This window comes from Myotis yumanensis, unplaced genomic scaffold (genome assembly GCF_028538775.1).
Source record: "Myotis yumanensis isolate MYYU_CA2020_CCGP unplaced genomic scaffold, mMyoYum1.0.hap1 SCAF_3, whole genome shotgun sequence".
Taxonomy (NCBI): domain Eukaryota; kingdom Metazoa; phylum Chordata; class Mammalia; order Chiroptera; family Vespertilionidae; genus Myotis; species Myotis yumanensis.
The window spans coordinates 25,707,350-25,728,469 of NW_027223754.1; the positions used below are offsets into that span (position 1 = coordinate 25,707,350).

General features: G+C 43.2%; 1 protein-coding gene and 1 pseudogene across 2 annotated transcripts in view; one reads left to right on the forward strand and one right to left on the reverse strand.

Annotated features, from left to right (window-relative positions):
* The first annotated feature begins 4,558 nt into the window (after nucleotides 1-4,558).
* The window catches only part of GPAT4 (glycerol-3-phosphate acyltransferase 4), a 42,245-nt gene continuing 25,683 nt past the window's right edge, over nucleotides 4,559-21,120 (forward strand). Inside the window, exon 1 of one of the 2 annotated variants that reach the window (XM_070408451.1) lies at nucleotides 4,559-4,648. The gene's annotated coding sequence lies outside the window, so the exon portion shown is untranslated. Of the gene's footprint in view, nucleotides 4,681-21,120 lie in introns of both variants that reach the window. The other variant, XM_070408452.1, reaches the window with a different exon arrangement.
* LOC139004898 (small ribosomal subunit protein eS27-like) lies at nucleotides 14,614-14,857 on the reverse strand (annotated as a pseudogene).

Consider the following 21,120-nt stretch of genomic DNA (forward strand, 5'->3'; position numbering starts at 1 on the left):
GTGAATGTTTGCCAAAAATTATAGTTTATAAGTCAAATGGATAAAGACAAATACCATATGATTTCACTCATATGTGGAATACATATATATTTTAAAAGAACAAACAAAACAAGAACAAACTGATAGATGCAAACAGATTGATGGTCACCAGAGGAGAAGTAGATGGGGGGAGGGAGGGAAGACAAAATGGATAAAGGGAGTCAATTGTATGGTGACGGATAGAAACTGTAGTGTATACAGATGTTGAATTACAATGTTGTACACCCGAAACTTATCTAATGTGATAAACCAATGTTACCTCAATAAAAAAATTACATTTTAGTTAGCTTAAGTGGCCTTTTTTATTTTTTAATATATGTTTTATTGATTTCAGAGAGGAAGAGAGAGGGGGAGAGAGAAACATCAATGATGAGAGAGAATCATTGATCGGCTGCCTCCTGCACGCCCCCCACTCAGGGTCGAGCCCACAACAGGGGCATGTGCCTTGACGGGACCCTTCAGTGCACAGGCCCATGCTCTATCCACTGAGCCAAACCGGCTAGGGCAAGTGGCCTTTTTTACGTATGTGATTTCCACTAGGGATTTTGAATTACTATTAAAGTAATTGAAAATTCCCCTCTTCTTTCCTTGGAAGGAAGGTGGCCGTTGTTTTAATGGTAGGTAAAGTGAATTTTAGCAAGTGGGCAAAGAGAAGTAGTTTATCATATTCACCCAAGAGGATGTTCTGCTGAGCCAAGGCTTTGTTGTTTTTCTTTCGGCTGCTTGTCAGGTAGAATCCTATAGAAGTAGAACTTTGGGGGGGAGTATTGCCAGAGCCCTCAGAGTCATACATTTCCTTTTTTCTTTTAAAAAAACTTTATAGTCAACAAACAACCTATTGATGCTGATTTCGTTTCCTAAGTAGGTTTTCCTACTGCTAAGGGTATAAGCTGACCTATGGATTCTGTTATTCCAGTTGATTTTGCATTTTCCATTATCCACCTAAATTAATAACTGAGCCCTGTCTTATTATCAGTGTCTCCTGTAGGTTTGATTACTACAAGTCAGTCATCAAAACCAGCGCATCCTTCTGTGAATTGGCAAAATTGAGTGTGTGTATTTTCAAATTGGGACCACAGTGTAGGAATGGACTAGAAACTGTCTTCATTTTGCTCTTAACTGCAAAGTCTCTACTTCTTAAGTCTGAGCATACTTGTATGAGTCTGACTCAACATATGTGTCATCCATATTCTGATGACTCTCAAATTCTTATCACTAGCCCAATTCTCTCCTCCCAACTCTAGACTCATATACCAAAGAATAGCATCTCAAATGGCAATTCCCCGAAGTATTGAAAATAGAATTACCACATGATTCAGCAATCCCACTTTAGGTATATGGCCAAAAAGAATTGAATGCAGGATCTCAGATATTTGTATATTCACGTTAATAGCAGTATTATTCACAATAGCCAAAAGGTAGAAGCAACTCAAATGCCCATCAAGGATGAATGGGTAAAGAAAATGTGGTGTGTGCATAAAATGGAATACTATTCAGCCTTAAAAGGAAGGAAATTCTGACACATGCTACAACATGGGATGGGCCTGGAGGTCATTATGCTAAGTAAAATAAGCCAGTCACAAAAAGACAAATATTGCATTATTTCACTTATATAAGATATGACTGTGAGTATGAGGCTATAGTAGCCAAACTCATAGAAACAGAAAGCAGAATGGTGGTTTCCTGGGGCTCGGGGAGGGACAATGAAAAGTTTTCACTTCTCAAGATAAAAAATGTCCAGAGACTGGTTGCACAACAATGTGAATATACTTAACACTACTGAATTGTACACCTAGAAATGGTTAGGATGGTAAATTTTGTATATACTTTACCACAATTAAATGTTTAAAAAAATAACATGCCTTTGGTTAATTTGGGCCTTTTTGTTTTCTTTGTGCTTGGAAATGACTATTGGTGTCTCTGGTTCTGTAGTAAGCAATTGTGAATTTGCTTCTTAATGAATGTCAAAGGCTTTGCACACGTCAATGGTGTCTGTGGAAGGGAAAGAAGTTACGCAGCATACTTATGGTAATACTCTACTACGGGAAAGAGTATCTTTTCAAAGGAGTATCTTCTCAGCTTAATAGTACTATATGCCATATACATAGCAAACACAACGATTGTAGAGGCACATTTTGGGAAAAGAGCTCAAAGTTAGGATGGGAGGGGGTTTGTTAAACCTCTCACTGAGACCTTAACACTATGATCCTCTTCTTTTCTTTTTATAGGATTTAATTTTTTTATTATTATTTTTTTAACCCTCACCTGAGGATATGTTTTTCATTAGAGAGAGAGAGAGAGGGGAGAGAGAGAGAGAGAGAGAGAGAGAGAAGAAAGAAGAGGGAGAAAAACATTGAAGTGAGAAACACCAGTTGCCTTTGCAAACCCACAACCTGTGGTATGTGCCCTGACAGGGAATCAAACCCATGACCCTTCAGTGCATAGGACGACATTCTAACCAACTGAGCCACATGGGCCAGGGCTGATCCCCTTCTTTGAATGGACTATCTTACATCAGGCTTTAAGAAATTATTCACATAGCTTTTAGTAGAATATGAAAATACATTCAAAAATAATCTGAAGTGAGTCCAAATTCACAGTGACAAGGAATTTAATGTAGGACATAAACCTGGTCATGATATAGGCAGTGGGCCTTCTCTATAGATAAATCTGCTTTGTGTCTAGTTTTCAAGCATTACTTGCTCATTTATCTTTCCCATTTGTATTACTCATTTCTAAAAAGGAATATGCCAGAGATCTGCCCAGACCATTGACCTTTGCAAACAAAACTGTGAGCCTAAGGGAACTATATTAAGCCAGTTCTTGTTGGTTTTCTCTTCAGCGGGAAGTTTGATTGTCTTCCTGTGCTGAAGAAGTTTAGGGAATGTGCCAGTGAATGTTTGCAGACTCTGTGTGTATGTGTGTACCCAATAACGGAGTCCACAATTTGGTTGGGCAAAGAATCAATCAACACTGTTTTTGTTCGGTCTCTAATATGTGAGAAACATTTTTAAGTTTCAAAATTATTATATACAAAGAATCATACCAATGGCAAAGGTTGTGAAAAAAATGTAAACATGAACACACAGGAGAGAGCAGATGATGGACTACGTGTAAGTTTTGACTGGTTCTGGGGCAGGAAAAAAACACACTGCAGACATAAGAACCTAAAGAGCATTTAATATAGTGGCCACTTAAAACCCCTCTCCCTAGCATTGGGGAGGAACACAAAAATGTACGATGTCGTTTCTTCTTCACCTAGTTGAAGATTAGACATGGCCATGCATTCATTAGTCAACTTTGCATCACTGAGACTCTGGCAAAAACTGCCCATATAGGGCGGTGGGGGCTTGCCCTAGGCGGGAATGGCTGGGGCGGGGTGGGGGAGGGTGGCGGGGGGGGGGGGGGGTAGGGAGTTCAATTGGGGAAAAAGGAGACATGTAAAACTTTAGACAATAAAAAAATAAATAAATAAAAATTGCCCATATAGTGACGGCTCAATGGAGGTGTGCTAAATGGATAAATTGAGTTTATGATAGGTGTTGTGACATACAGTGTGGGGATGCGTGACCCCGTGTTTTGGCGCAGTCATTCTTAAAGTCAGATTTTGAGGTCTCAGAATGTGGACTTTACCATCAAGATTTATTATCTGATCATTTAGGCCGGAAAAACAGGACGTGGAACAAACAAGGGCGGGCTTGGTATTGGAGGAAAAAACGCCTTCGAAGGAGGACCTATTTCAGGGGAGATGCTAAGCTTGAGCTAGGCATTTGAAGCTGAGAGATGGTGAGAAATTCACGTGCAAACTCCAGCAGGCACCGGCTAGCCGCTGGCCTCTGGTAGCGAGATGAGCTCCACATGTAGGGCGCACTGGGCAGGGTGCAGCGGGCGGGATCCCGCATGCCAGCCCTGCACCCCTTGGCTGCACTCGGAAGGCAGGGGAGACAGGGGAGACAGGGGTGATGCGGCGGCAGCTCACCTTTCGTGAGTGCCCGGCCGCGAGCGCAGCTCTTCACCTCCAGAACCGCATGCACCTCACTGCACACTCACCACGTCCCCCAGAGGACGCGGCCCTGTGCGACTCCCGCCTCCGCTCCCTCATCAGGACGCACACCATCCTCCCCAGAACGGATGCTACGAGACCGAGGGGAAGCGGCCAGGATTCGGGCGCTGAGGAGACCCCGTTTAGGAAGCGCGCCTCTTATCAGAGCGGGACTGCGGGGGGGGATACCGGGCCTCGGCGAGGGGCCGGCGACCGGGGCCTCGGGGCACAGTCCCAGTCTCCGCAGCGCCCGCCCGCCTGGGACCGAGGCCCGGGCGGCTCGGCGGTTCCCGGGCGCGCCCACCCGGGTGGGTGACGCGGCACCACCGCCCCGCCCCGCGATCCCCTCCCCGGCCCTCCTCCCCCTCCCCCGACCCGGCCCTGGCGCGCGCGCTGGGGCGAGGGGCGTGGGATCCGACGGCGCGGGGCGGGGGGACGCGCGGGTCACGTCAGAGCGGCGTAGACAAAGGCGGCGCGCGCACGTCTGACGCACGGCTCGGCGCGGCGGCGGGCCGGGGGGGAGGGGCCGGCACCGGAGGGCTGGGGAGCCGCGCGGCCTCGCGGTCGGTGAGTACGACCCAGTCGCCTCCTCCCTGAAGGTCAGTGGCCTCGGGGGAGCCGACAACCGAGCGTGGGGTTCGGGGCGAGGGGCCTGCGGGCCGGGGACGCCCTCCCCGCGCCGCGCCGGCGGCAGGAGGCACCATCGCTGCTGCCCGGGGTGGCCCGGCGGGTCGGAGCGTTCCGCCCCGCGGCCGCAGTGGAACCGTCCGCGCCCCTTCCGCCGCCCCTGCGCCGGGAGCCCGGTCCCCGCGCGGCCCGCCCTCCCGCCCGGGCCCTCCCCGCTCCGCCCGGTCCCCGCGACGGACTCCTAGGTCCTCCCGATTCCGGGGTTCCCCGAGCGCGCCATCCCCTCGCGCCTGGGGGGCAGCTCGGAGGCTGCAGGGGGTGTCAGACGTCGCGAGGAAGTGCCCTCGCCCATGGTTTCCTTTCCTGTGTCCTTCGGCTTCCCGGGATGTCTATTCTCTCTCGTTCTCCAAGGGAGCCCCGTTTTTCCCTTCTGTACCCCCGAAATCCCTTGCCTTTGCGTGTTGCTTTCACGCGCTGCGAGGCATCCTCCCACCAGAGGGTCTTGTTGACTTCCTCGCTTTCCGTTTCGCATGGGGTTTGACTTTTGCAGTTGGAAAGTTAGGGAAAATGCACCATGGGAACCATCACAGCATAGCTCCGTGGAAGGGCGTTCCACTCTGTGGTGTACGGGGTGCCTCTCCCTGCCATGCCCTCCTGCCATGGATCTTCCCACTGATAACCTGGGGGTCAGTTGAAGAATGTCCTCTTTGGTTCGTTTTCCTTCATTTTGGCCGGACTTGGAGTAGCTTTCCTTAGTTTCAGGTCTTGTAGATTCTATCTCAGCCCAAGGGAAATGGTGTGAGCAGCAATTATCCTTATGCCAAAGACTGTGCAGAAAAGAGTCCTGTGATCATTCCAGTTCGGTGTTCTTTTCTCACTTTGACAGTGATGTTTTGTTTGTGTGTGTGTGTGTGTGTTTTTTGCGCTTTTCAACTTCATGTGATGGAGGATTTCCGACATACAAAAGTAAATAGAATAGTAAATCAGCAGATACCCATCATCCAGCCTCCACAGCTCACTGTATGGCGAAGCCTGTTCCATCCGTGTCCCCATCCATTTCCCCTTCCTTTGTATCTTTGGGATAAATCCCTGATGTCAAAAGTAGCTTGATATTCAGAATAAAGATCTTGCTGTCAAATAGTCATCATGTACTTTTATTGGAACACAGTCTGCTATTAGAAGTCCTTCAGATAAGAAGCACAGCCAGCACTGGAGAAGGACTAGAAAAGGGTATGAAAAATGATTAAGTTGCTGGAGGGCAGGTTAAAGCAAGGTCTTTCAGGTCAGGATGGGAACTTCCAGGTCATCTTGTCTAACTTTCCATTTTTGATGAGCCCTCAAGGTCCAGCGAGGTTCAGTGACTTGTCCAGATCTATAGGAATAAGAGGCTGAACGGAGCTGAGGAGACACCTCCCAACTCCACGCTCGCTCTTTCCACTGTACCACGCTGCTTGCCTCTAGGTCGTCTTCAGGAACGATAAATGTGTGGAAGGGCTATGACTGAAAACCCTTACACTGAAAGGTTTGGGCAGGTAAATGTGAAAAACGTTCCCACCAAATTCAGGTATACAACTAGGAGATAGGCCTCAAATTAGTTCTTAAACTACATTTGGGGCAAATGTCTGCTAGTAATCATAGCTTTTCAGACACATGGGAAAATTGTGACCCTAGAACTAGGATAGCAGACTGATAATAAGAACAAGCTTTTAAGAGATTAGGTAACATTCACAACTATTTAGTAGTATTTGGAATATACCCCAGAGGTTTTGCTTGTTGATATCGGGGAGAACAGCACTTTCCAAAAACATCCTTGCCATTAACAGATAAGAAACAGATGAATTGTGGGTTGGGTTTTTTTGTTGTTTTTTTAACCGCGTACATATTTCCTAGCGCACTTTATGCTATTAAAATTTTCTATCTTAAAAAAGACAGGTAAGTTCAGTGTTTGTGCCTCAGTTTTCTTACTTTTAATATGGGCATAGTCTATCTCCAAGATATATAGAGTTCTTTGAGTTCGGTTTATATAATGTAGCACAATTGTTTATAAATTTCTTTCAGGGTGGACTTTTGTGAGATTGTGACCTAAATAACAATAGTTATCATGTGTATCTGTTACTGGGGAGATGCAGAGCCCTCAGTTCAAAGATGTTACCAGGGAGACTTGGAGCCCTCAGTTCTTGTCTTCTTGAGGGAAAGATTTTTAAAATATATATATATATTGATTTCAGAGAGGAAGGGAGAGGGGAGAGAGAGAGAGAGAGAGGGAAACATCAGTGATGAGAGAGAATCATTGATTGGCTGCCTCCTGCACTTTCCACACTGGGGATCGAGCCTGCAACCCGGGCATATGCCCTTGACGGAAATCGAACCTGGGACTCTTCAGTCTGACACTCTATTCACTGAGCCAAACCAGCTATGGCGAGGGAAAGATTTAAATCAAGAGACAAAGTGTAGAAAAGCAAGCAAGAACTTACCGCAGCAAAGCTATACTTAGGAGAGCGAAACGGAATGCATAGAAGAAGCAACCAGATAGACTAGACTCGGCTGCTTTGGCTCACTGGGAAGTCAGAGAAAGGGGGCCTTGGAGACAGGGTCAGGGGGTCAGCCTGGGGCGAGCTGCTGCTGCCTGTTGCTCCCCTGGTTGCAAGTCTCATGGGATCCCTTAGAGCAGTGGTTCTCAACCTTCCTAATGCCACGACCCTTTAATACAGTTCCTCATGTTGTGGTGACCCCCAACCATAAAATTATTTTCGTTGCTACTTCATAACTGTCATTTTGCTACTGTTATGAGTTGTAATGTAAATATCTGCTATGCAGGATGTATTTTCATTGTTACAAATTGAACATAATTAAAGCATAGTGATTAATCACAAAAACAATATGTAATTATATATGTGTTTTCCAATGGTCTTAGGCGACCCCTGTGAAAGGGTCGTTCGACCCCCAAAGGGGTCGAGACCCATAGGTTGAGAACCGCTGCCTTAGAGGTTATGGGGAGGAGACGGGGGAGAGAATGGTGGGGGCCTGCTCTCTGGAGGGAGAGTACACCAGGACCTTAAGCTATTTACCCTCTAGTTGCAGAGAAGTGCAGCCCATTTAGGCTGAAGTGTAGGGAAGATAGCATTTACTAGGTGGCTGCAGACTGCTGTTTAACTATCTGTATTACTTTCCCTATTCCACTTGTTCTGGAATTTTCCTAGCTTTTTACTATTCTATAACATCCAGTTTATGCAAGTACTACTGGAATAACAGCATCTCGGTGTCTTGGTAAATCATCACCCTGGAAGACATGGGATAGGGGGCTTGTGTATTTTGTGTGATTGTTTGTGTTTACGGTGTTAAAAAGAGTGCTGTGGTTAGTCTATCAGGATTTTAGCTTAAGTTGCTATTTTCTGCTAAAGAATAAACCCCTTCTCTCATCTGTATGCACATCACAAAAGGTTACCTTTTATTTGAAAAAATCTCTTACTTTCTGGAGATACAAGCCAGAGGTTTAAGCTTGAATTGTACTGCAGAATTGTTTCTTCAAGTAACAGAGCCTCATTGTGGTATGTCATTTACATCTTATGTATCATTATGCTTACTGATGGGAGGGCTTGACCAAATGTCATTAATTCCATGGAGCAGTAAGTAATCTACATAATGATGTTTACTATAGCATGATGACTGCTTTGTAAGAGTGCAGAATTGTAGAGTTAGGAAAGTTACAAGTTCCTGGAGTTTTTCCTAACTCCATTAAGGTGCACTTTCACCTTTAAAACACTTACATACATATCATATGTACATGCCATACAATCACAGAGGCTTGTCTCCTTTTTTGGGGCTCTTTATTTTGTCTTATATGATAGTTGTGTGTTTTGTTTGTACCTCCCATTAAACTATAAGCTCAAGATCTGCAATAGTAGAATAATACTTGGTGAAAAGTAGGAGCATATTATAGTTGACTTTTTAAATTAAAAAACAAAAAGCGAGGAAACTTAAATCCAGGGAAACTAGTAACTAATAGACCAGATAGTAACAGAGCTGTAGCTCAAACCTAAGACAGCTCCTGAGTTCCAGGTGTAAACCCTTTGTATTGTACCATTTTGTTCACACCTTGAAGGAATTGAGGGGGTGTGTGCGGGGAGGGGGAAGGTATTATATGTATATATATTTTTTCTTACCAGTTAGAGATATATTATTTTCAGAGTCTGCTTTAAAAGTATTTGATCACTGCTACCCAGTAGAAATATAATATAAGCCTTGTAGGGATCGAGCCTGCAACCCGGGCAATACCCACTTTTAAAAAAGGTAAAAAGAGATTGATTTCGGGAGAAACCAAGATGGCGGCATAGGTAAACACCGGAGTTTGCTGCTTCGCACAACCACTTCAAAAATACAACTAAAAGACGAAACGGACGTCACCCAGAACCACAGGAAGGCTGGCTGAGGGGAAATTCTTCAACTAGAAGGAAGGAGAACAGCGTGCCGAGACTCAGAGGAGGCGCAGTGCGGAAAATACAAAGGTGCGGAGGTACGCGCGGAGCGGGCTGGTGGCTGAGGGCGCGGTTGTCGTTTTCAATCGGGAGGGAGTCTCAGACTCTGAGCTCCAGTTCTGGGCGAGTCTCTAGGGACCCAGACTCAAACGGGAGAAGTGGGACTGTCTGGCATCGGTTGGAACACGAAGGCAGCTTTCTCTCCGAGGTTTGCAGCGGTTGCTGGGACTCCTGAGAGGCAGAGCCTCTGGGGACGGGACTGAGAGCAGCCATAACTGCTCGATCCGCCAGCCCTATTGATCCCGTGCGACCCACCCCGCCCAAGCCCCGCACAGAGCCATTTGCCGGATAGCCTCAGGCAAAGGCTAGATTAGCACCGCCCTAGAGATCCAGCACAGAAGCTCTCCCACTGCAGACACACCTGACTCTCATAGCCAGTTGGCCTGGAGGTCAAATCCCCCTAGTATTAACTACAACAATCAAGGCTTAACTACAACAAGACTGCGCACAAAGACCACTAGGGGGTGCACCAAGAAAGCATAAAAAATGCGGAGACAAAGAAACAGGACAAAATTGTCAATGGAGGATATTGAGTTCAGAACCACACTTTTAAGGTCCCTCAAGAACTGTCTAGAAGCCGCCGATAAACTTATTGAGATCTACAAGAAATCTAATGAGACCCTCGATGTTGTGATAAAGAACCAACTAGAAATTAAGCATACAGGACTGAAATAAAGAATATTATACAGACTCCCAACAGCAAACCAGAGGAGCGCAAGAATGAAGTCAAAGATTTGAAATGTGAAGAAGCAAAAAACACCCAACCGGAAAAGCAAAATGAAAAAAGAATCCGAAAATACGAAGATAGTGTAAGGAGCCTCTGGGACAGCTTCAAGCATACCAACATCAGAATTATAGGGGTGCCAGAAGATGAGAGTGAGCAAGATATTGAAAACCTATTTGAAGAGGTAATAACAGAAAACTTTCCCTTCCTGGTGAAAGAAATGGACTTACAACTCCAGGAAGCGCAGAGAACCCCAAACAAAAGGAATCCAAAGAGGACCACACCAAGACACATCATAATTAAAATGCCAAGAGCAAAAGACAAAGAGAGAATCTTAAAAGCAGCAAGAGAAAGAAACTCAGTTACCTACAAGGGAATACCCATACGACTGTCAGCTGATTTCTCAACAGAAACTTTGCAGGCCAGAAGGGAATGGCAAGAAATATTCAAAGTGATGAATGCCAAGAACCTACAACCAAGATTTATCCAGCAAAGCTATCACTCAGAATTGAAGGTCAGATAAAGAGCTTCACAGATAAGGAGAAGCTAAAGGAGTTCACCACCACCAAACCAGTATTATATGAAATGCTGAAAGGTATCCTTTAAGAAGAGGAAGAAGAAGAAAAAGGTAAAGATACAAATTATGAACAACAAATATGCATCTATCAACAAGTAAATCTAAGAATCAAGTGAATAAATAATCTGATGAACAGAATGAACTGTTGATTATAATAGAATCAGGGACATAGAAAGGGAATGGACTGACTATTCTTGGGGGGGGGGGGAAGGGTGTGGGAGCTGCGGGAAGAGACTGGGCAAAAATCGTGCACCTATGGATGAGGACAGTGGGTGGGGAGTGAGGGCGGAGGGTGGGGTGGGAACTGGAAGAAAGGGAGTTATGGGGGGAAAAAAGAGGAACAAATGTAATAATCTGAACAATAAAGATTTAATAAAATAATTAAAAAATAAAATAAAATAAAATAAAATAAAATAAAATAAAAAAGGTAAAAAGAGCCCTAACCGGTTTGGCTCAGTGGATAGAGGCGTCAGCCCGCAGACTGAGAGGTCCCAGGTTCGATTCCGGTCAGGGCATGTGCCTTGGTTGTGGGCTCATCCCCAGTGGGGGGTGTGAGGGAGGCAGTTGATCGATGTTTCTCTCTCATGGATGTTTCTAACTCTCTATCCATCTCCCTTCCTCTCTGTAAAAAATCAATAAAATATATTTAAAAAAAAAAAAAAAAAGGTAAAAAGACTGCCCTGGCTGTTGTGGGCTTAGTGATTAAAGTGTTGGCCTGTGCACTGAAGGGCCATAGGTTCTATTCCTGGTCAAGGGCATGTACATGGGTTGCAGAGTCAATCCCTGGTCCTATTCGGGCACTTGCGGGCGGCAACCAATCAATGTATGTCTCTCTCTCTCTCTCTCTCCCTCCCCCCCTTCCACTCTCTCTAAAAAAATCAATGGAAAAAAAATCCTTGGGTGAGGATTAACAATAAACTAAAATAAGGTAAAAAGAAACAGGTGAAAATAATTTTAAGAATATATTTTATTTAACCCACATTATCTAGAATATCACTTAAACATGTAACCGTCATATACATTATTGAGGCCTTCATTTTTTTCATCCTAAGTCATTGCAATCCAATGTGTACTTTACAGAGCATTTCATTCTGGCCCAGCCACGGTTCAGGTGCTCAGGAGTCATGTGCTGGTGGCTGCTATGCAGTGCAGCACAGGGTCACTGCCAGTGAGTATGAAGTTGGAGTGTTTTATGTTGCTTAGTAACATTCGGTTCTGAGGTTAATGTAGAGTTTGTGGTTGTGGTCATTGGCTTTTTTTCTTTCATGTTCTAGTGATTTTTCTTTGAACAGAGGATTGTTTCGAGTTTGTGGTGAGTTGAACAAAGAAATCTGTTTAGTAAGTTTTGTGCCTTTGAGAAAAATGCTTTCTCATCCTTTTTTTGTTGTTGTTGTTGTCTGTGGGATTAATTTCCTCATTTTTTAAAACCATCTTAACCATTCTTAAGTATAGTTCAGTAGTAATGCTTTCCCATTTTAAATGGGACTGTTTAGTCATTGGGGAGGAAAAGCTTGACTTCTAAAAAATGGCCTGTAACAAATTGAATAGTAAAATAACCTAATAAAAAATGGGCAAAAGATTTGAACATTTCATCAGAGAAGACATACAGGTGGCAAATTAGCACATGAAAAGATGCTCAATATCATTAGTCATTAGAGAAATACAAATTAAAACTTTCAGATACCACCTCACACCCACTACTATGTGTAAAATTAAAATGCCGATTATGTCAAGTGTTGGTGAAGATGTAGAGCTTTCATACACTGCTGGTGAGAATGCAAAATGGTACAACCAGTTTAGAATGAGGTTTGGCAGTTTCATAAAAAGCTAAACATACCTTAGTCTCAGTCTTTCCACTACTTCGTATTTTCCCTAGAGAAGTGAAAGCATATGTCCATACAAAGCCTTGTCGATAGCAGCTTTATTTGTAACAGTTCCAAGCTGGAAAAACCGAGCTGTCCATCAGTAGGTGAATGGATAAATATTGTGATATATCCATACAATAGAATACAGCTCAGCAATTAAAAGGAATGAACTATTAACACATGAAAGATTCTCAGAATAATAAAGCTGAGTGAAATAAACCAGAAAAATTGGGGTGTGTTTTTTTAAAAATATTTTTTTTATTGATTTCAGAGAGGAAGGGCGGGGGAGAGAGAAACATCAATGATGAGAGAGCATCATTGATCGACTGCCTCCTGTATGCCCCTTACTGGGCATTGAGCCCTCAACCCAGGCATGTGCCCTGACCTGGAATCGAGCGAGCCATGACCTCCTGAATCATAGGTCGATGCTCAACCACTGAGCTACTCAGGCCAGGAAAATAGGTTTTTAAAGAAAAAGACCAGGAAGTTGTTTCCAGTTACATAAACAATACTCAAATGTAAAACACCAATTTTGAAATTGAGCTGTTAGAGCAGTGTTCAGGCTTGGTAATGAAATGTCTAGGGTCTTAGAGCTCCAGCAAGTCAATTTGTTCTTTTTTAAACCGTTGGCCCCCAAATATCAAAATGTTCTATATCCTATGTCCTTTTTTTTTTTTTTTTCTCCCAGCTTTGAAGATTTATGTTGTTTTCAGACAAAATTGGTACCATGTTATTTATTACCCAGTTCCAACTCAAGTTAAGCTTTTCTAGGCAAGGGGAAAATATTTAAGGTCAGAGTGACCTTAGACCAAGACCCTGAAACTGACTATAATCCTGTCTTCATCAAAATGAGTTGAGTTATCCTTTGGCCTATCATTCTGGCTTTGTCTTGGACCATTTATTTTATTCAGGATTAATGTTGGCTGTATGTGTATTCTTAGTTTTTAGCACTTCAGCTTCACTCTAATCTAGTAGCTCTGAGTGCTACCCTCTCTCCTTGGACACATTTATATACTTTCCTCCTAAGCGGCAACATCCTATTCAAGCAAATTTTTTTTTTTTTGATGTTTCACTCAATGTTAAACTTAGCACCACACATATTTCTGTTGTGTTCTTGCACACATTTGTTTACCATCACATCAGAATTGGGGTATCCTATGGGTCTGTGTCTTGACAGTACACTAGGAAAAATGAGTGGTGCCCCAAAGCAAAAGAGGTCAGCCTAGGGAGCAGATCTTGAGTTCTAGTTCTGCCTCTGGTACTGGCCAAGTTTCAAATTTGTCCCAGTTATTTAACCCTTCCAAGGCTCAGTTATTTGAGCCATAAAAAAAGAGGTTGGACTAGAATTCTCAATGGTTGACTAATAGAGTTGTGGTTTATCATTTTATTATTATTGCCTCCAGCTTTGTAGTGACAGTTACTTAGTAGTAACTTCTATTTATTGAGTACTTTGTGTCAGGCACTATACTGATCACTTGCATTCTGTCAGTCTTCACAGCAATACCACAGGATACATATTATTCCCATTTTACAGATGAGAAAACTGAAGCATGGAAAGTTGATTTATTTTCCTGAGGTCACACAACTAGAAAGTAATGGAGGCTGGTTTTGATGCAACTTGTCTGATTCCCTGTATATTGAATCATCTTGCTTTACTGCTTCTCTGACAATCTACTATTTTAAGTAAAGACACATAGCCAAAAATCTGGATTGGAAAGGAAATTTAAAACATCTGGTCTAATCACCATAATATATCCACCATCCTGCAGAATCCAGATATGGGTGAATATCTTCCTAAACAGTCTATTTAAAGGTTTTTTATTTTTTATTTTATTGATTTTTTTAGAGAGAAAGGGAGGGAGAGAGAGAGAAACATAGACATGAGAGGGAAACATCAATCAGCTGCCTCACGGCGCCCCCATCAGGGATCAAGCCCACAAACCAGGCACCTGCCCTGACTGGGAATCAAACTGGTGACCTCTTGGTGTCTGGGACAACACCCAACCAACTGAGCCACACTGGCCAGGGCTAAACAGTCTATTCTTTTTGAACAACTTCTCTGAGATTCTTATCAGCTTTATTGAGATACAGTTCACACATACTATACAATTCACCCATTTAAAGTGTACAATTCAGGTGTGTGTTTTTGAATCTAAAATGTGTTTAATGGGATGCGTCCCCACTCATCTTGATGGGAGTTGCTTTTAGTGCTGCTTCCTTCTGAAGGAGCATCCTCTGTAAGCCTTGCTTTTCCTACTGTTGAATGGCAGAGGTCAGTGGAGCAACCAACACACAAACTGCCGTTTGTGTGCGGCTAAAGACGGTGGTGATTTTATAGCATCCTGGGCATTTCACCTCCATGAAGTAGGCACTGGGGCTCTGCACCAGGGGCTGCTTCTCATGTTTTCTCTTCTGGAGAGGATGAAGGAGATCCTTAGTGAGAGGCATGTTGTCCTGGGGAGGACCTCACTGCCAAAAAGGTGCTTTTCGGGTTTTTATTCACAGTTATATGTGACCATCACCACAGTCAGTTTTAGAATGTTTTTATTAACTAGCCCAGCTGGCATGGTCCAGTGGTTAGAACATCAGCTTGCACACCAGAGGGTCCTGAGTTCCATTCCTGGTTGAGGGCACGTATCTGGGTTGCAGGTTTGATCCCCACCCCTGGTTGGGGCTTGTGCGGGGAGGCAGTCCCTCTCACATCATGTTTCTCTCTCTCTCCCTACTCCTTCTCTGTCTTCCTGTTCTCCCCAGCCTTAAGTAGCACTAATTATTTTCTGTCTCTAAAGATTTAAATTCATATTATGGAATCACATAATATATGGTCTTTTGTGACTGGCTTCTTTCACTTTACCTTGATGTGTTCTTTTTGTTAAACCTCACCCGAGGATATTTTTCCATTGATTTTTAGAGAAAGTAGAAAGGAGGGGGAGAGAAAGAGAGAGAAACATCGATGTGAGAGAGACACATCAATTGGTTGTCTCCCACTCTTGCCCTGGTGGCCGGGACTGAGCCTGCAATTGAGTTATGTGCTCTTGACTGGGAATTGAACCCAGGATCCTTCAGTCCACAGGCCAACACTCTATCCACTAAGCCAAACCAGCTAGGGCTACCATGTTTTCAAGGTTCATCCGTATTGTAGCAACTACCAATACGTCATTCCTTTGAATGGCCAAATAATATTCCATTTATCAGTGTAAAAACGTACAAACCTATTCAAGCAAATTTCTTATACTCCACAAATCCCTAAATTTTTATAAAAACTTACTTGAGTCAAATAGAGGATACTTTTGGAAGCAAGATTTCAATAAATTGAGAAATGCTTTGGAGAGTAATAGTTTGCAGTTTCTTTTATGCATTTGAGATTAAGGAGGGTTCATAAATAGATTACATGAGGTAGGAGAAAGCAAGACAGGGATCAGAATATGGGATAGTTAAGATTATGTCTTCTCTTGAAGGTGGTCATGCTTTAAAGGAGGGATCTGAAGCGGGGGACATTTCAAAGGTGTATTAACCCAGATGCCCAGAAACAATAGATAAGGCTGGCTTAAGGCAAAGGTAAGCCTCTTACTAAATTTATATGCCTGCACCTGGCTGGCGTGGCTAGTGGTTGAGCGTTGACCTATGAACCAGGAGGTCACGGTTCAATTCCTGGTCAGCACATGCTCAGGTTGCGGGCTCCATCCCCAGTAGGGGGCGTGGAGGTGGCAGCTGATCAATAATTCTCTCTCATCATTGATGTTTCTCTCTCTCCCTCTCCCTTCCTCTCTGAAATCAATAAAAATATATCTTAAAAGAAAAAAAAAAGTTAAATGCCTGGGACATGACTACCCACTATGACATGCCCAGTGAGGAATTTATGATCAGATCACCTTGTGAGGTAACTTTCCATAAAAACCTTTTTCATCCACACCTTGTATGGATAAAGCACACTTTGTTTATTCAGTTGATGGACATTTGGGTAGTTTCTACCTTTTGGGCTATTCTGAATAATACTGCTTAAACGTTGGCACAATTTTTTATGTGGATCGTTGACTATATACATAGGAGGAGAACTGCTGGGTCATATGCTAACTATGTTTAACCATTTGAGGGACTACCAGACTATTTCCCAAGGTGGCTGTACCATCGCACAGTGCCACCAGCAATGTGAGGGTTAGATTCTTCATATTAAGCTAAAATGTGCACCCTCGTACCTGCCAATTGTAATAGCATTTCTCTTTTCTCTGGGTGGCCAGAGCCAGTCTGCTTTTTCTGGATGACAGCCAGCTTGCTCTGAGTGCTCGCTCACGCTAAATGGCTTCTACCAGGTTTTATGGTCCTGTAACGTAGTTAGATCTCCTTATCAGCTCTCTCACATATTGGCTCAAAACTTCTATGATAGTCTTAGTCTTTGCTAGAGCACTGACATAGGGTGCCATCTCTAATCATGAAACATTTTTTCCTGATTTCTACAGATCTTGTTTCCCCTTAGCGTGGTCTGGCAATACTGGCTCTGGCTGTTTTCCCTCTCTGTCAGGCAGGCCCCACAGCAGTTTCTGAATGGGATCAGCGTGATCCAGCCATATCAGGGGATTGTATGCACCTTAGGCAGGTAGTAGTTGAAACCGAATCTCTCGTTAGTGTAATGTCATGCCTTCTTGGGAAATACCTTCAAATGCCCCATCCTCCTTCCTAGTAACAGGAGCTTAGAATAGTAATAATAGGTAATATATTTTGAGCATTTGCCTTGCTCTAGGCACTATGAAAGTGCTTTACTTTTGTTATCTTGGAACATTACTTCTAGTAGGTATTGTTTAATAGAAGCTTAAAGAAATTAAGTAATTTACCTGAAGTCACTCACACTACTGGTTAAGTGATCAAGTCAGGATTCAAACACTAGTGTGTTTCTTTTGATTTTTGAGCTATGAGATTATTACCTATTCAAAATGACAAATATAATTTTAAAGATACTAAAAAAATAAATAGTAAACTCTCCTTTCCATCTAGCCAGTCACTTGTGTATCTTTCCAGACATGTATCTTTGCAAGTACATATGAATTGTATATATTTTTCCTTTTCTCCCCTCCCTTACAATTGGTATTTATTGTGGACATTATTCTGTATCAAATTGGGAGATTGTTTCTTAGTGCATATGTGTGTTTGTGTGTGTGTCTTTTTAAACAGATGAATAATATTCCATTGTATCCTCTATTAGTGGACATTGATGTTTCTTTTGGTATTACAAACAATGCTTCAGTCAGTAACCTTGCACATATATTATTTTGCACATGCTTTACTACAGGGTTTCTCATCCTCAGCACCATTGATATTGGGGCTGGATAATTCTTTGTTGTAGGAGTTGGCCTGTACATCATAGTACATTTAACACATCCCTGCCCTCTATGCACTGCCAGTAGCACCCCCATCCCAAGTTGTGACAACCAAAAATGTCTGCAGATATTACCAAATGTTCCACAAGGGATTAAAGAATTGCCCCTTGTTGAGAACCACTGTTCTAATTTATCTTTAGGATAAATTTTTAGAAGTAGAAATGCTGGAACTAAGATTATGTGCATTTAAAATTGTGATGGCAATTGCTAAATTGTTCTCCATAGAGGTTGTGCCATTTTACACTCTAACCAGCAGTAATTGAGAATATTTTCTCATTTTTACCGATACTGTGGTAAAATTTTTTTTCTGCCATCTTACTGTCATTTTAACTCATATTTCTGTGCTTTACAGCTTACCTTTTATGGAGCACTAGTGCTTGCTAGGCATGTAGTAGTATTTGGCTTGTGGGTTTTGTGACATACTTTGAAATGCCTTCCCGAGCCTCTACCTAGCCCTCTTAAAATTTGATACCAAGAACTGAAGACAATACTCTGAGTTTCTTCTGATAATGGTCTCTATATATAAAAGCCTAAGTGACCGGTGGACTGGTTGCTATGAAATGCACTGACCACCAGGGGGCAGACGCTCAATGCAGGAGCTGCCCCCTGGTGGTCAGTGTGCTCCCACAGGGGGAACACCGCTCAGCAGGCTTACCAAGCGGCAGCATGGTGGGGGGGCAGGCGCAGTGGGGCTGGGATGAGGAGCTCCTCCGGGCCACCTGCCGTTTCACTCATACTACATCCCCCGAGGCGTCCAGGATTGTGAGAGGGCACAGGCCAGGCTGAGGATGCAGGCCAGGCTGAAGGACCCCACTAGTGCATACCATTTACTGAGACAGACATTGTGTTTGATGTGCTTTAAAAATGCATTATTGCTGTGTAGCCAAAGCATTTAGTTGTAATAAAATGCCGTACCTTTTTCCCTTTGAGTTGGTGTGTGGCATCTCTCTGGACACAGTCTGGTGGTCATGGTCTCCTGAAGTAGGATGTGTCACAGAGAGCTAGCTGAAAAGCGTTTGATTCTGCAGTGAGGAATCACAATAGTACTGGCCTTGTGATTTGGTCAGAATTGTTTAAATGCCCCAATTTAAGTTTGTAATTTCCCTCTATTATTTTCTCTTCCAGGACTCTTCCTTGGTAATCATCATTTTGTGAAATTATAACTTTGTGTATGCTAATTTGGTTAATACTTTTCTCTAGGCATATTTGTTCGCCGCCCAGTATCTAACACCTAACAGTGAATGTTTGTTGAATGCATGAACTGAATCCGTCTGAGAACTGAGGTACACTGGAAATTATGGGCCTAAAAGCCCAGATTTGCCACTCAGAGTGTTGAAAAGTTTAGCTAGTTTAGCAGTGGGCTCTGTCACATTCCTAGAATGAAGCCATCTTTCCTTTTAAAAAAGTCAGAACCAGTTGGTTCTTCTGTTTTTCTCTGGACCATTTGGGCTGTTAGGGAAAATTTGGTCCAATGACTCAGTGATTTGGGCTGAAAGCTGTGGAAGTTAAGAGAACGAGTAAATATTCCTTAGAGTTCATGGCTTCCCCTGCCTCATGCTTAAGGAGTCATGGTTGTATTTACTTGAGACATAGTGATACCCTCTCCTAAGTGAGCAGTTACCTAGAAATTGTAGTGTGATTGAGTTCTGATGTGAGCAATTTTCTGATATTTCCAGAGATCACAGTCTGTGTTCAGGGGGCCTTATGGCACAGTTACCTCTGCCTTTAATGACTGCTTTGCTCCTCCAGCAAGATGTTTGGAACCCTGTTTGATAACTGCAGTTTGCTTGCTTTTTCTCTGCTTCTAAGAATTTATAAGAGGATTGTATAGTGTTGGCCAGATAACTTGTTTGGCTGGTTTGGCTGTTCTCTGTTCTGGAGTCTGGCACTGGTAAGTGAACAAGAACTCAGGTGGGATGGGACAGTAAGGGGAAGAAGTTCACTACCTCTCAGGAGGAAGAGCAGCTGGGTCATGGGTCAGCAAACTCTTGTAAAGGATCAGATAGTAAATGTAGGCTTTTCAGGCCCTGGTCTCTGTCACATATTATTTTTTGTTTTTACAACTCTTTTTTTTAAAAATATTTTATTGATTTTTTACAGAGAGGAAGGGAGAGGGACAGAGAGTTAGAAACATCAATGAGAGAGAAACATCGATCAGCTGCCTCCTGCACACCCCCTACTGGAGATGTGCCCACAACCAAGGTACATGCCCTTGACCGGAATCGAACCTGGGACGCTTGAGTCCTCAGGCCGACGCTCTATCCACTGAGCCAAACCGGTTAGGGCGTATTTACAACTCTTTAAAGATACAAAAACAATTCCTAGGTCATGAGCTTTATAAAAACAGGCCATAGCCAGATTTGGCCCATAATCATATGATGATTTGCCAACCCCCGAAATAGGTGAAGAAATTAGTTGATTGCTTAAAAGTGTTTAATGTTTTGGGGACATGAATCCAGCATAACCTTTGGAATTCTCAGTTGATTATAATTCAAAGAAACTCTGGCATGGGAAAGTCAAGGTGACCCTACTTTCAGTCACCTTGGGTACAGGACCTCAAGGTAACCTTGGCCAGAGCGACAGCAGCTGTCCAATGGGACAGGGATCTTGCTGCCTCTTTCCCATGGGAGTGCTGGGCAAGGGTGAGTGGTATGGAAGAGCGGAATGGAGGGGGGACCCTAGAATTAGGCTGGAGTAGGCATGTTTAAGGAGTACAGTATCTCAGACAGCATATTAAAAGTTGATTGAGTCTCAGAAATACATCTAATTTCCTGAACCTCTGTTGGGATGTAGTTAGAAATCTGGCATGTATAATCAGTTTGGCTAGTTTATGAAAGAGCAGTTTTGTTCTTTGAATTCTGAGAACACCAAATTCTGATACATGAGTCCAGATTTGCCTTGTGGTTTTTCTCTGATCACAAGTAGTTCTGTAGAGCAGGACTGGCATAAAGGAAGTGTTCATTTATTTCAGGGTAGTCTGGGAGATAGGAGAGCATAGTGGTTAAAGAGCCGGGGCTCTATGACAGATATACTTGTCCAAATTTCTACTCTACCACTTACTAGCTATTTGACCCTGAGTAGCTTACTTTATCCTCTAAGCCTCAGTTTCCTCACCTGTAAATAACAATGACGATAATAACTCCATCACAGGGTTGTTGTGAGAATTAAGTGAGCATAGTATATGTAATATGCTTATTATATTAGCTCATTGTCCTGTTATTAGTATTCGACAAGTGTTAGCAATAATAATGGTAATGTGGAAGTGGAAGATGTTGAGGATCAAATGCAGGAACTAGTATTTGTGACTTGGTGCCACTGAACTGTCATGGCTTTTAATCA